Source organism: Natator depressus, chromosome 1 (genome assembly GCF_965152275.1).
Source record: "Natator depressus isolate rNatDep1 chromosome 1, rNatDep2.hap1, whole genome shotgun sequence".
NCBI classification, from domain to species: Eukaryota; Metazoa; Chordata; order Testudines; family Cheloniidae; genus Natator; species Natator depressus.
Window position 1 is genome coordinate 206,617,053 of NC_134234.1, and position 14,277 is coordinate 206,631,329.

At 47.4% G+C, this 14,277-nt stretch overlaps 1 protein-coding gene across 1 annotated transcript in view; it reads right to left on the reverse strand.

Moving 5' to 3' along the window:
- LOC141984620 (cystatin-B-like) overlaps window positions 1-14,277 on the reverse strand; it is a 99,227-nt gene that overhangs the window by 69,806 nt on the left and 15,144 nt on the right. The gene's annotated exons all lie outside the window — the stretch shown is intronic.

Genomic DNA, 14,277 nt, shown 5'->3' on the forward strand with positions numbered 1-14,277 from the left:
CGGGGACGGGACGCATACCAGGGTTGGCGAAGGACTGTCGCTTTGGAATTGGGGACTAGCACTGTGAGAGGTCCCCTCCTGTGGGTGGAGCGAGCTCTTTTTCTCTCTTCCTCCTTTCACCCCTCTCTTCCCCCTCCCCCCTGTAACCACCCCCAAAAATGACAACAAACTATACAATGCCCTGAACTGTCTTAGCATCATGAGCATTTTTAGAGGACTGTAGCTTGAAGATGTGAGCGTGCCAATAACAGCCTCACAGAGCCCAGGGTCGGTTGGCCACAATCTCCTTTTATTGCGAGCCCAAGATGCCACACACACACACACCACAAGCATGGAGCGAGGGTCAGAGATTCACATTTATACATCTTGCTACTGCAGGGTACAGAGAGTGGAGGGCAGAGAGAGAAAAGGGAGAAGAGACAGAGGGAAAATGAACTCAAGGACAAGGCTGGGGAACTCATCAGGTACTGTAAGAAGAATGACTCCCAACTGGGCAATGTTTCCTATACTAAGTTTGCCGTGTGATGAAAGATGGGGGAAGGAGAGACCTTCATGTACACATTCTGAGGGGATGGGCATAGCTCTCAATGGCTTCAGGGCCTGGGCCTCTCTTTAAATGACAGGGTTACAGTAATGACCTTGGAGGTCAATGGCAAATTCCATGTCAATTCACATGGCAGCAATCATGAACTGGATTTCTCTGCTGCCTCCAAGAATGGACTCTTAAGTGCTGTCTTCCCAAGAAGAGAAGACCATGAACAGGCTATCTGAACCCTTCTGCAATGGACTCAATGGGGAAAGTTTTATACCAGGAATAAAAACAAACTGAAAGTGCTCCCTTTTCACTCTCTCCCCTCCACTGGTGGATGGAAATCCCCTAGTGGAATAGCTTGTTTCAGGCCCCCGAGGTGGTTGAACTGGAATGATATACTTGGATGAATTAATGCCACATTTGGTTTCATGGTTGGTTTTCTGGCTGCTTTTGACACAACCATCACTGGAGGAAGCAGAAGGGCCAGCAGACTTGGGAATCCAGCTTTGTCTCCTCTGAATCTCTAAGGTGAGGAGTAGCCAGGCCCTTCACTTCAGCAGCAAATCCTGAGAGAGAGAGAACCAGACACGCAGTCAGTAAAAGCAAGTTCCCCTCACACAAATCTTACAGCTGCCACTGCTTCTGAAGGGACCATCTGGCCTCACTTGTTCTGTCTACTCCTCAATCTGACCACCTCCCTCCACCTCAGATAAGATATTGTCATTCATGAGAAACTCCTGTGGTGCAGCCAGCAGTCTCCTCTGTGATGGTTAAATCCAGGTTAGGATTTAAGGAGACCCTGGGGGTGACACTAGGCAGCACAGACCGCTAGTCTAGGAGTAAAGAGAGCCTCAGAGAATTTGTGGTGCACATTTGGTTGTTTCAGTGCAGGCCTGACTAAAACATCTCCAGGGTGAGAGACAGAATTTGCCATTGAGCCAAAGACACTGGACCAATCTTGCAAGGTGTTAAGCACCTCTGGAGAGATGAAAAATGCCCTCAACTCATGTGGTTTGAAGATGAGGATTTTCAGCACCTGGTGTTACTAGGCCCAGGGGTAGCTATAGGGCAGTAGCAGAATTACCCACTGGCCATTTAGGGTTATGCACATAGAATGGGCAAAAATTTTCAGCTGAACCTTTTTTTACTGAAAAATGCAAATTTGGGTCACCTGACACATCTCATCAATTTGCCAAAGTCACCAAGTGCTTTCGGTAAAAAAGTAAATACATAAGTAAAAGCTTGATTTATTTGTATTATTGCAGTGCCTAGGGGCCCTAGTCATGGTCCATCATCCTGTTGTGCTAGGCGCTGTACAGACACAGAACAAAGAGATGGTCCCTGCCCTAAAGATCTTAGTCTAAGTAATGTTTCATTTAGACATTTTCAAAATGAAATATTTAGATGTTTCAATTCTAAATGACTTTGTGTTGAACTTTACTTTAACTTTATTTTTAAAAATTGACAAACATTTAAAAAACTCAAAAGCCAGATGAAATGGTTTGTTGAACCTGAAACAGTTTTTCTTCTGACTTTTCAGAAGGGCCAGCAAACGGAAAATCAGCTATTCCCTCTAAATGCAATGTACTTCCTTCCCTGTGGGTGTCTCCTCTGCTGCCTTGTCTCCCCCACGGTTATATTGCTAAATCTGCAGTCCCCGTGGGGAGCGTGTCACAGTCTGACATCCGCATCACCCATGGGGCAGTGTGCTACTTTGCTGTCAGGTCAGAGAGAGGAAGTTTGTCACCTGGATAACTGACTCACCAAGACATTAACAAAACCAGAGAAACTGCTCCCACTGCATCTCAGAAACCCTAGGGACCTTGCTGCTCAGAGAGCTCCCTCCAGCCCTGCTACCACTCACCCCATTATTACTTTGTCTAGTAGCTGGTAGTCACATTATGACTATCTGAAAAAGCTGTAACACTGCCACAGAGAAGCACATCCCACCGATGGACAGACTGAAAGCAGCGGACAGACAGACAGACATGGAAACAGATGCAAAACTAGCCGGTGAGCAAGAGATGGTTCAGCAAAATAAGAAAACCCTGGGAACCATGGGGGATGTCTGAGCAAAGTGGGAAACTTAAAGAGCATTTGGGGGAAAGGGGACAGCACTAAGAAGGGGCCAGAGTACGATGAGGCAGGGAGAGGTGGCTGGGGAAGGTTATGTTGTTGAGTGGGGTGCAAAGAAGTTGCCAGAGAAGGGGGCTCAGCTAGATGTGTAGGGGCACAAGGAGTTGGCCATGGAAGGAACCACTAGGATGTTGCTTCATTGTGAATCTGCCTCGTGGAGGGGTGGGGATGGGGCAAAGGCGCCTTCTCATCCTTCACAGTTCAGCTACCTGCCTCCAAACCTCCAACCAGGGGCATGAAGGCTCCTAGTATGTCAGTTACCTGTGCATTACCCAGCATGCACTGTGACACCCCTCCAGCGATGACATCACACAGCACAGAATGGAGGCCTGTAGAACAAGGAAATGGCAGTTCTTTAACCTTCCCTGAAGCATCTTCCCATAGCCAATCCTGTAATAAATTAACTTAAAGGATTATTAAGAGGAAAAAGGAATGAGAGAGTTATTTACAGGGTAAAGCAAACAAACATATATACAGATGAGTTGCACTCTAAATCCTAAGAGTGACAGAGTTGTAGTGATCTGTTGTTTCAAAGTGTCTTTCCAGGCAGACCCAGGGGAAACCCATTGGGCTCTCTGGCTTCACTTTGGTGTCTCTTACTCTCTGAGAGTTCAAAGAGCAAAGTGATGGAAAAATTTCCCTGTGTCTTTTTTTTATTTCCTTCATGCAGCTGCCAAGTCCATAGGATGAGCCATTCACCTGTGCCTTGTATTGCAATGTTCCTTTATGGCCCAGCTGATTTTGGTAGTTCTGCTGGATGGATATGGTGGAGACACTCTTCCCATCTGAGTTTACTAGTGTAAGCTGGGGAATGGTCCCGCTATTGTGTGGAACTTTCCTGGCTTATACACTACCCCGGTGAAGTGGGCTAGCGAAAGGATCTGAGTCCTTGCTCCCACTTCCTTTACCCAGAGGCCTGCCTGACCTCAAGGGCTCCCCTTCCACTCTCCTGTGTGGCAGAGTCCTCGTAACCCCAACAAGGCTGGGCCCAGGATTCTGGGGGGCTCAACCCCCCCCCCCCCCCAACCTTGTTGTGGTCACTTAGGGCAGGGGCTAGGGTGTCCCCACTCCAGAGTGCTCTCTCTGCACTGGACGCTTCCCTGACCCACTGATCATTACATATAGTTCAAAGCAAATACAATTTATTAAACAGCAATCAATTAAAAAAGATAAGGAAAAAATGGGAAAGGTTAAAGGAAAACACGTCACCCCTCTCTGTGGTACGGGGTTGTTAAGATATAGATATTCAAGCCTGTCTGTAAAGGCCTGTACTCGAAGAATTTAGGTGTATTCTTATCACTTGGCTAGTTAGAGGTATAAAAGAAAGAATCAAAATCACTGTCTGCCAGTGTAAGGTCGTTCTCTTACTGTGACAGTCTGAGGCCCTGTTCTTAGGCTAAGGCCTTTGGCTAAGCAACAGAGGCAGCCATAAGCTGGGAAGTGAACGGTCACATCCTCACATTCCAAACTAGTCACATTGAAAGAAGGTGCTATTGGGCTGTTAGGAATACAATCCTGTCCTGATAATGCCTATCACCTCCAGAAAAAGGAAAGTGTCTAGAAAATGTAAAAGGAAACTTAGTTTGATAGCATCCTGTCTGGCAAGAACTCACTTATCAATAGCTGGGATGTGAAATCCTCATTTCTTTGTTGTTCTATCACTATAGTCCCCATTTCCCTATTGTTTGTCTGTATAATCTCTGTCTGGTTCTGTGATTGTTTCTGTCTGCTGTATAATTAATTTTGCTGGATGTAAACTAATTAAGGTGGTGGGATATAATTGGTTACATAATCATGTTACAATATATTAGGATTGGTTAGTTAAATTTCAGGAAAATGATTGGTTAAGGTATAGCTAAGCCAAACTCAAGTTTTACTATATAGTCTGCACTCAATCAGGAAGTGGGGGGGGGGGGGGAATGGGAACAGGAACAGGGAATGGGGGTAAGGAAATTGGAATCATGTTTTGCTAAGGGGGGGGGGAATGGGAACAGGGACACAGGTGTAAGGCTCTGTGGTGTCAAGAGCTGGGAAGGAGGATACTAAGGAAGGAAACTGGAATTATGCCTCCTGGAAGTTCACCCCAATAAACATCAAATTGTTTGCACCTTTGGACTTTGGGTATTGTTGCTCTCTGTTCATGTGAGAAGGACCAGGGAAGTAAGTGGGTGAAGGAATAAGCCCCCTAACAGGGGTCATCACAACCAGCATCTCCAGAATGTAAGGGAAGTTCAGTCTGTTCCTCAGAAGTCCCAGGCCTCCTTCTCAGACTCTGGCTGTGCTGCAGGGATGCTGCGGGTTGGACACTTGCTCTGGCGGTGGCCACACGCTCTCAGGCTCTAGGTGGCAGGACCTTTCTTCCCAGCATCGCCTCTGCCCCGTCGGGGTTACGATCCCCCTCCAAGTCTGGCCTTCAGGGCCTCTTGGCTGGTGGGGTCTCCCTGCGCTGGGTCCGTTTCCCAGGGTCCCCCTCACTCTCCCCAGCTGCTCACCGCACTTGGCTCCGGACTGCTCCAGTTCCAGCTCCACTCCGCCTCAGCATGGCTGCTGCTGCTGCTCTGCCTCCAGCTCCCTGGGCTGCTTCTCTGGCCCCTCTGGCGCTGGTTGCTGCAGCTCTGCTCCCAGGACAAGTCTGCTCTGTGGGCTGCTTCTGTGACTCTGCTTCCTGAGCTGCTTTTCTGACCACTCTGGATCTGGCACAGCTCTGCTCCCTAGCTCATCTTGGGCCCCTGCTTTCTCCCTAGCTGGGCCCACTATGTCTGAGCCAAGCAATTCCAGCTCACACAGAGGATGGGACCCCCCCGTTCTCCTGACTCCCTGATTAGCCTGCCTGTCCTGTCAATCTGGCAGAACTGAAGCATTGGCACTATCATAAAGAACAAAATTATCAGACACAGAGATGAACATAATTTGTTGGGAAATAGTCAACGTGGTTTTTGTGAAGGGAAATCATGCCTCACCAATCTACTAGAATTCTTTGAGGGGGTCAACATGCATGCAGACAAAGGAGATCCAGTGGATATAGTGTATTTAGGTTTTCAGAAATCCTTTGCCAAGGTCCCTCACCAAAGGTTCTTAAGCAAAATAAGCAGTCATGGGATAAGAGGGAAGGTTCCCTCATGGATTAGTAACTGGTGAAAAGATAGGAAACAAAGGGTAGGAATAAATGGTCAGTTTTCAGACTGGAGAGAGGTAAATAGTGGTGTCCCCCAGGGATCTGTACTGGGCCCAGTCCTATTTAACGTATTCATAAACGATCTGAAAAAAGGGGTAAACAGTGAGGTGGCAAAATTTGCAGATGATACAAAACTACTCAAGAGAGTTAAGTCCCAGGCAGACTGCGAAGAGCTAGGAAAGGATCTCACAAAACAGGGTGACTGGGCAACAAAATGGCAGATGAAATTTAATGTTGATAAGTGCAAAGTAATGCACATTGGAAAACATAATCCTAACTATACATATACATAAACAATGATGGAGTCTAAATTAGCTGTTACCATTCAAGAAAGAGATCTTGGAGTCATTGTGGGTAGTTCTCTGAAATCATCCACTCAATGTGCAGCGGCAGTCAAAAAAGGGAACAGAATGTTGGGAATTATCAAGAAAGGGATAGGTAATAAGACAGAAAATATCATATTGCCTCTATATAAATCAATGGTACGCAAACATCTTGAATACTGAGTGCAGATGTGGTCGCCCCATCTCAAAAAAGATATATTGGAATTGGAAAAGGTTCAGAAAAGGGCAACAAAAATTATTAGGGGTATAGAATGGCTTCCGTATGAGGAGAGATTAATAAAACTGGGACTTTTCAGCTTGGAAAAAAGATGACTAAGGGGGGGGGATATGATAGAGGTCTATAAAATCATGAGTGGTATAGAGAAAGTAAATAAGGAAATGTTATTTACTCCTTCTCATAATACAAGAACAAAGGGCCACCAAATGAAATTAATAGGTAGCAGGTTTAAAACAAACACAAGAAAGTATTTTTTCACGCAATGCACCGTCAACCTCTGGAACTCCTTGCCAGAGGGTGTTGTGAATGCCAGTACTATAAGGGGGTTCAAAAGGGAGCTAGAGAGATTCATGGAAGATAGGTCCATCAATGGCTATTAGCCAGGATGGGCAGGAATGGTATCCCTAGCCTCTGTTTGCCAGAAGCTGGGATTGGGTGACAGGGCATGGATCACTTGATGATAACCTGTCTGTTCATTCCCTTTGGGGCACCTGCCATTGGCCACTGTCAGAGGACTGGGTTTGATGGACCTTTGGTCTGACCCAGTATGGCCTTTCTTACGTTCCCCGTTGTTCCTGAGGACTGTCAGTCTCAGGGTCCTGATTTCTCATCGACCCTTCCCCTTTCTTTTGGTACTGGGACCTAACCAACCAAAACACGCCCACTGAGTTTTAGTAAGGGACAACAGTCCCCTTACACAAGTTTAGAGCAAACATTTTGAAAGTTATAAAGCAGCCCTTACCTAATTCCTTACAGCATGGAATACAGACATTACAGGTCAGATTGACGCATGCAGTACCCTGCGAACATCCTACAGAGTCTAAACACTAAACACATTCTTATCAGACTAACACCTATTCTGAGCAACACTAACACATCAATGAACTGGTCTGGTGTCCAGCTGTGAGTTTGTCAGATCTTAGCTAATGCCTGCAGCTTTGGCAAGAGCTGGCACCTGGCCTGCTAGAGTCACAAAGGGCTTGTGCCTAGTGCTTCAAGCAGGGATCAGCAGCAGAGACCAGATGCCAGAGCCAAAGTCAGGAATTGGAGCTGAGGACCAAAAACAACTTGCCTGCAGAGAGGCAAGGCAGTGCAAGGCTGGGGCCAAGGCAGGAGCAGAGCTGGAACTAGGCTGGGAACAAGCAGGCACAGGTACAATCATAGAAAAATGCTCTGAGCAGCTACTGAACTGCTGCTGCTGGGTGTAAGAGCTGCTCTGCTCACACTTCCCACCTGTCAGGTGAGATAACCAGTCAGGCAGCCTAGTGCAGGCCAGCTGCGCTCCTTAGATTGCCTGGAGACTGGCTCTGCTGCAGGCCCTGCTTCCTCATAGACTGAATGCACTTTCAGCAGCTTTTGTGGAAACGTCACCACGTTGCGGAGGAGCAGTTACAATCAGTGAATGACAAACTGCACTTGGAAACCCAGCAACTTGCAGACGTGGGTTGGAGAAGCAACAACAGCAGGAGAGCGAGGAGAGAGAAAAGGGCCCTCAGCATGAACTGGAAATGGAGAAACTGCCCCCATAGCGCCCTCATCCAGTACATGTTAGAGCCATATACCTGTTTCCCTGGGTGTTGTGAACTCCAAATTATTTCCTCACTTAGGGAAGGGGAGGACATGGGTGAGTTTTTAAAAGTTTTTAAAATGTGGTGTGAGTTGAACCAGGGAAGGCAGGCAGACGTACTGTGCCTGGCTCTGTTACTGTCGGGGAAGGCCTTAGGTGCTTTCACCCATGTGGCCCGAGCAGTGGAGCATGTAAGGTGCCTCCAGACTCCCCTCCACCCTTCCACCCAGGCTGGGAGGTAAACTCTGCAGATGAACTTCTGAGCTCTGGGGCTGCACTGACCAAGGACAGAAACTGTGGGTGGAGTGACTTTTGGGTTGCTGGACTCAAGAACCAAAGGGAAAGGACACGGTCCAATCTACTTCGGGGTGGGTCTTCTGGTTCATGGTTTGTGTTTATGAACCCTAGTTGTGGTGTTTTCCCAATTTAATGCTGAGTTGTTTTTGCTACACTGAGACTCTCAGCTTGCGAGAGGGGAAGCATTGCCTCTTTGAGGTGCCCAGGGGTGTGTGTGTAATTTTCCCAGGTCACTGGGTGGGGGCTTGAGCCAGTTTTGCATTGTATTGTTGAAAAGGAACCCCTCTGTACTGCACCCGGCCCTTGTTGCTGTCAACTCTGCCTGGCAGAAGGGTTACAAATGCAAAGAGGGGTCTGGTTGGAAGCTGTGAGAGAATCCTGAGTGAAAAGCTATTTTATAAACAGTTTAACAGGGGAACGTCATACCTGCTGGTGAAGGAAGATAACGTATTGGATCAACCTCTGGAGCAGATTACATGCAGAGTTGAAAATGTGGAAGCAGAAATTGGGGGTTCCTTAAAGATATCAGCTGTTAATTCCCAGCCTTGCAGTGACTCCTTTGTACCTGATGCATCACTTCAAGAAATGATTGCTACTGTCACAGTTTAAGAGTTAACTGCACTTTTGTCCCCCAACTTGCTCCCTTCATTACAAGTTCATGTCAAGTGTCAGATCAGGAAGAACAACCTGGCACAGTTCATCTGTTTCTGTGTGTAGCAGGGGTGGCCCAAACGTGGCTCGTGAGCTGCATGCGGTTCTTTTACAGTTAAATTGCAGCTCACAGGCTCCCCTCCCCTCAGGCCATTTCTCCACCTAACACTGAGAGAGGGAAGCTCGGGGCTTCTGCCCTCAGGTGGACTGGTGGGGTTAGGGTCTTCTATCCAACAGGGAGGGGGGGTTTCAGGGCTTCAGCCCTGTAGGGCACACCTACCAGGGCTCAGGGCTTCAGCAGGAGTAGGGCTGAAGCCCCAAGCCCCAGCAGGCACACCTGGCTCTCAAGCTTCTCAAAATTATTGTATGTGGCCTAGAGGGTTGGTACGTTTGGCCACCCCTGGTATATAGCTTACGCCTTTGATCTCTGGCCTCCTGAAAAGCTAAGACCGATCAATTGCCTCCTCTCTGGGGACGAAGCTTCAAACTCTGAGTTTTACATAGGAGTTGTTGGGGAATTTCCATTAACCACTCCTCAGGGAGTCCTCAGGGAACCCACTCAGCAAGCCTGGACCCCGAAAACACATTTCCCACTTATTGTCACAAAAGTCCATGCCAGTCTGGCTCATTTCACTATTTCAGGTCCTCATGCTATAATTACGACGAGGTGGGTTCACAACTGCTTGAAAGCCCATTCTCAAAGAGTAATTATGAATGATTTGCTGTCAAACTGGGAGGGGTCCTGCAGGGGTCAGTCGTGGGTCTGGTACTATTCAATTATTGAGTGTATGCTTGTAAAATTTGCAGATAACACCAAGCTGGGAGGGGTTGCAAACACTTTGGAGGACAGGATTAGAATTCAAAACAACTCTGTTAAATTTGAGAATTGGTTTGAATTCAACAAGATGAAATTCAATAAAGTTAAGTGCAAAGTGCTTCACTTAGGAAGGAAAAATCAAACGCACAACTACAAAATGGGGAAATAACTGACTAGGAGGTCGTACTGCTGAAAAGGATCTGAGGTTATAGTGAATCACAAATTGAAGATGAGTCGACAATGGAATGCAATTGCAAAAAAAGCACATACAAATATGGGGTGTATTTACAGGACAGGCTTATGTAAGACGTAGGAGATAATTTCCCCACTCTACTCGGCACAGGTGAGGCCTCAGGTGGAGTACAATGTTCAGTTCTGGGCACCACACTTTAGGAAAGAGGTGGACAAATTAGAGAGAGTCCAGATGAGAGCAACAAAAAGGATAAAAGGTTTAGAAAACCTGACCTATGAGGAAAGGTTTAAACAACTGGTTATGTTTAGTCTTGAGAAAAGAAAAGTGAGAGGGGACCTGCTACACATAAACTTCCTGCTACCTACTTCTAATATGGTAAGGGCTGTTTAAGGAGGTCACTGACCCATTGTTCTCCATGTGCAGTGGAGGTCAGATAAGAAATAGTGAGTTTAATCTGCTACAGGGGAAATTTAGGTTCGATATTAGGAAAAACTTTCTAACCAGAAGGGGAATTTAAGCTCTGGAACAGGCTTCCGAGGAAGGTTGTGGAATCCCCATCACTGGAGGTTTTTAAAAACAGGTTGGACAAACACCTGTCGGGAATCCTCTAGGTTTATTTGGTCCTGCTGCAGAGCTAGGACTCAGTGACTTCTCCCTTTCAGCCCTACATTTCTACAATTCTGTGCTTCCCAGGTCTCACATCTGTCACAGTAAAGTGGTGAAAAAAGTGGAGCAGGCCCAGGAGCAAGCTCGTTGCAGGTGTCCCTTGGGTCAGACGAGAGAGGCTATCTCCTGTGTGGGTCCCAGGACAGATGACATCTGCAGGCAAGGCAAAGGCCATTGGAGATAATTGCCCAATCAGAGGGAAGCCACACAAGGGAAACTGATGATGCAGTAGGAACACCATCAGCAACTATGAGAACGGCCCATGGATAGAGCTGCCCACATACCTCTTACTATGTGTCTGGAAACATTGATGGTTGGAAAACCACGGTGTTGTGTTCAGACCTGAAATGAGTCTGATCAATAGAGAACACTCACTGCTTTAGAATCCTGTCCATTTCTGCCAGATGTTCCCCCCATATTTTGTGGTGGAGTACTTTACACTTAACTTTATTGAATTTCACTTTGTTGAACTCAGACCAATTCTCCAATTTGTGACGGTCATTTTGAATTCTAATTCTGTCCTCCACAGTGCTTGTAACTGCTCTCAGCTTGGTGTTATCTGCAAATTGTACAACTCCATTATCTAACTCAGTTATGAAAATATTTATAATGGACCCAAAACTGACCTCCACACTAGATGTGCAATCCCAATTTGACAGTGAACCACTGATAAATTACTCTTTAAATAAAGTCTTTTAACCATTTGTGCACCCACATAATAGACAGATGGGCCGTATGCCATCGTACGCAACTTCCTCATACCATCCCCTCCATAAGTTTATCAGGCTCAGTCTTGAAACAAGTGAGTTTATTTGCCCTCACTAATCCCCTTCAAAGGCTGTTCCTGAACCATATTCCTCTGAACTCAAACCATAATATGCAAATTCCCCTGCTCTGTGAAACTTCCCTGATTTATCAGCCTAAGGATTTGTTTATTTACACACAAGTCACTTTAGTTGCTGCAGGAAACTCATGCACTCACCCACTGAGTCAGGATGTAATCGCTAGCCACCTTGATTATCACTTCAAAAGGTTTTCTCTCCCCCCACCCCACTCTCCTGCTGGTAATAGCTCATCTTAAGTGATCACTCTCCCCACAATGTGTGTGATAAACACCCATTTTTTCATGGTCTGTGTGTATATAAATCTCCTCACTGTATTTTCCACTTTATGCATCCGATGAAGTGAGCTGGAGCTCACGAAAGCTCATGCTCAAATAAATTGGTTAGTCTCTAAGGTGCCACAAGTACTCCTTTTGTTTTAGCCAATAAAGATAACTTTATGATGTTGATTCCACAGAATTTGGTATTTCATGATTCTGAAACTCAGTTCACATGTTGTCACTCCTTGATAGCTCAGTGTGCTTATATTTCTTCTGCCCAGTTGCTGCATTGCTTGTCCAGTCTCAACAAAGAGATTAACGCCTCCACACTCAGTGGGTAATCATACGATGTCAGTGGGGAAACCGAGTCACACATTTGTTGCATAAAAATCAATCAGAAGTTTCCCAATTCTCCAAGACTAAGCATGAAAGCAGGCTCAGCCAGAATGCCAGTGCAGTGCCCCAGGGGAGTCCACACATACCCTCACATGGCCCCCAGTACTGGGAAACCCCTGGGACTGAAATGAGGATCTGAATCGGCAACTCCCTCCTCCCTTTCATCAGCTAGGAAGAGAGGGGGGTGGTGGCCTCTCAGTCTGAGGTGTGCCAGTCACCCAGGTTGTCCGCTGGGGTTCCCTCTCACTGACGTGGGGTGGGGAGCACCCACTTAATCACTGGGAGAGTCAGGACAGCCCTGGTCCCCCTGCCACGCTGCTCTTAACCATGCAGGTCTGTTAACAGCTGAGGGATCTCAAGCCTCTGCAATGGAGAATCTGCACATCTTCCCCCGAACCAAATTCCTTCTTCTGCCCATCTCCTCGCAGGCCAGGGCCTGGGGACACCTGTGGTATCCTGCAGTTCCACCAGGGAGGGGAGGTAGCGGACCGGGGGGGGGTGGGGGTGGGGGGAACGTGACCTCTCCACTTGACTCCTCCCTGCCCCCTGGCGGCTCCATGCTGACAGCTCCTCCGGTGCAGCTGTACCGCCCCCAGCCCTTCCACGCAGCTGCGTCTCCTGGCGGGCGTCTGTACAGCCCCGCTGGAGGACGGGGTTGGGGGTGGGACCGGTACAGACTTGCTGGAGGAGCTGCCGGCATGGGGCGCTGGCTCCTGAGGGTGGCCGCCCCATGGCAGCAGCTCCTCTAGCGCAGCTGTACCGATAACACCCCCCACCAGCCCTGTCGTCTGGGGGGGCTGTACAGACCCCAGCCAGGAGACAAAGCTGCGTGGAAAGGCTGGAGGCGGGGCTGGGGGCAGTACAGCCATGCTGGAGGAGCTGCCGGTGTGGGGCTGCCCAGCAGCCCCACATTCTGCTTCTTTCACCACTGAAGTTCCCTGCTGAATGTGCACCCGCCAGGTGTCTGGAGAGGGGCATGTGGTCCTTCTTGCCCCTCCCAGGCATCACCTTATGGGCCATTCTCATAGCTGCTGATGGTGGCCCTACTGCACCAGCAACTTCTAGTTTTCCTGCTGTGGCTTACCTCTGACTGGGCAATTCTCTCCAAAGGCCTTTGCCTTTGCCTCACCTGCAAATGTCATCTGGCCTGGGTCTCACACAGCAAACAGCCTCTTGCATCTGACCCAAGAGGCAAATAGCTTGCCCCTGGGCCTGTTCCATTTTTTTTGCCACTTCACTGTGACAGATGTAAGACTTGGAAAGCAGAGAATCATAGAAATAAAGGGCAAAAAGGGATCTCAAGAAGTCATCTAGTCCAGCCTCTGGTTCTGGGACAGGACCAAGTGAAGCTAGACCATCCCTGACAGGTGTTTGTCCAACTTGTTCTTAAAAACCTCCAGTGATGGGAATTCCACAACCTCCCTTGGAAGCCTATTCCAGAACTTAACTATCCATATAGTTAGAAATTTTTTCTTAACATCTAACCTAAATCTCCCCTGCTTCAGATTAAACTCATTACTTCTTATCCTACCTTCAGGGGACAGGGAGAAGAATGGGTCACTGACCTCTTTATAACAGCCTTTTGGTATTTGAAGCCTGTTATGTGGTCCCCACTCAGTCTTCTTTTCTCAGGACTAAACATGTCCAGCTTTTTAAACCTTTCCTTATAGGTCAGGTTTTCTCAATGTTTTATCATTTGTGTTGCTCTCCTCTGGACGCTCTCTAATTTGTCCACATCTTGCCGAAACTGAGGCTTCACCAGTGCTGAGCTGAGTGGAGAAATTATCTCTTGTGTCTGACAAACACAGTCCTGTAAATAGACCTGTGACCATGCCTGGTGTAGGTTGCAGCCAAGGGTACCAAATTCAGGACAAACAGATGAAAAAAACAAGGCAGACACACCCCAAAAACTGGTGACTTATTCTATAAATAGAAACGAGGAGTCTTGTGGCACCTTAAAGACTAACAGATTTATTAGAGCATAAGCTTTCGTGGGCTATGACTCACTTCTTCAGATGTACGGAGTGAAAATTACAATAGGCAGGCATAAATATACAGCACAAGAAAAGATGGAAGTTGCCTTACCAAGTGGGGGGGGTCAATGATTCAATCAGGGTGGATGTGTCCCATTCCCAACAGTTGACAAGAAGGTGTGAATGTCAACAGAGTAAAAATTACTTTTTG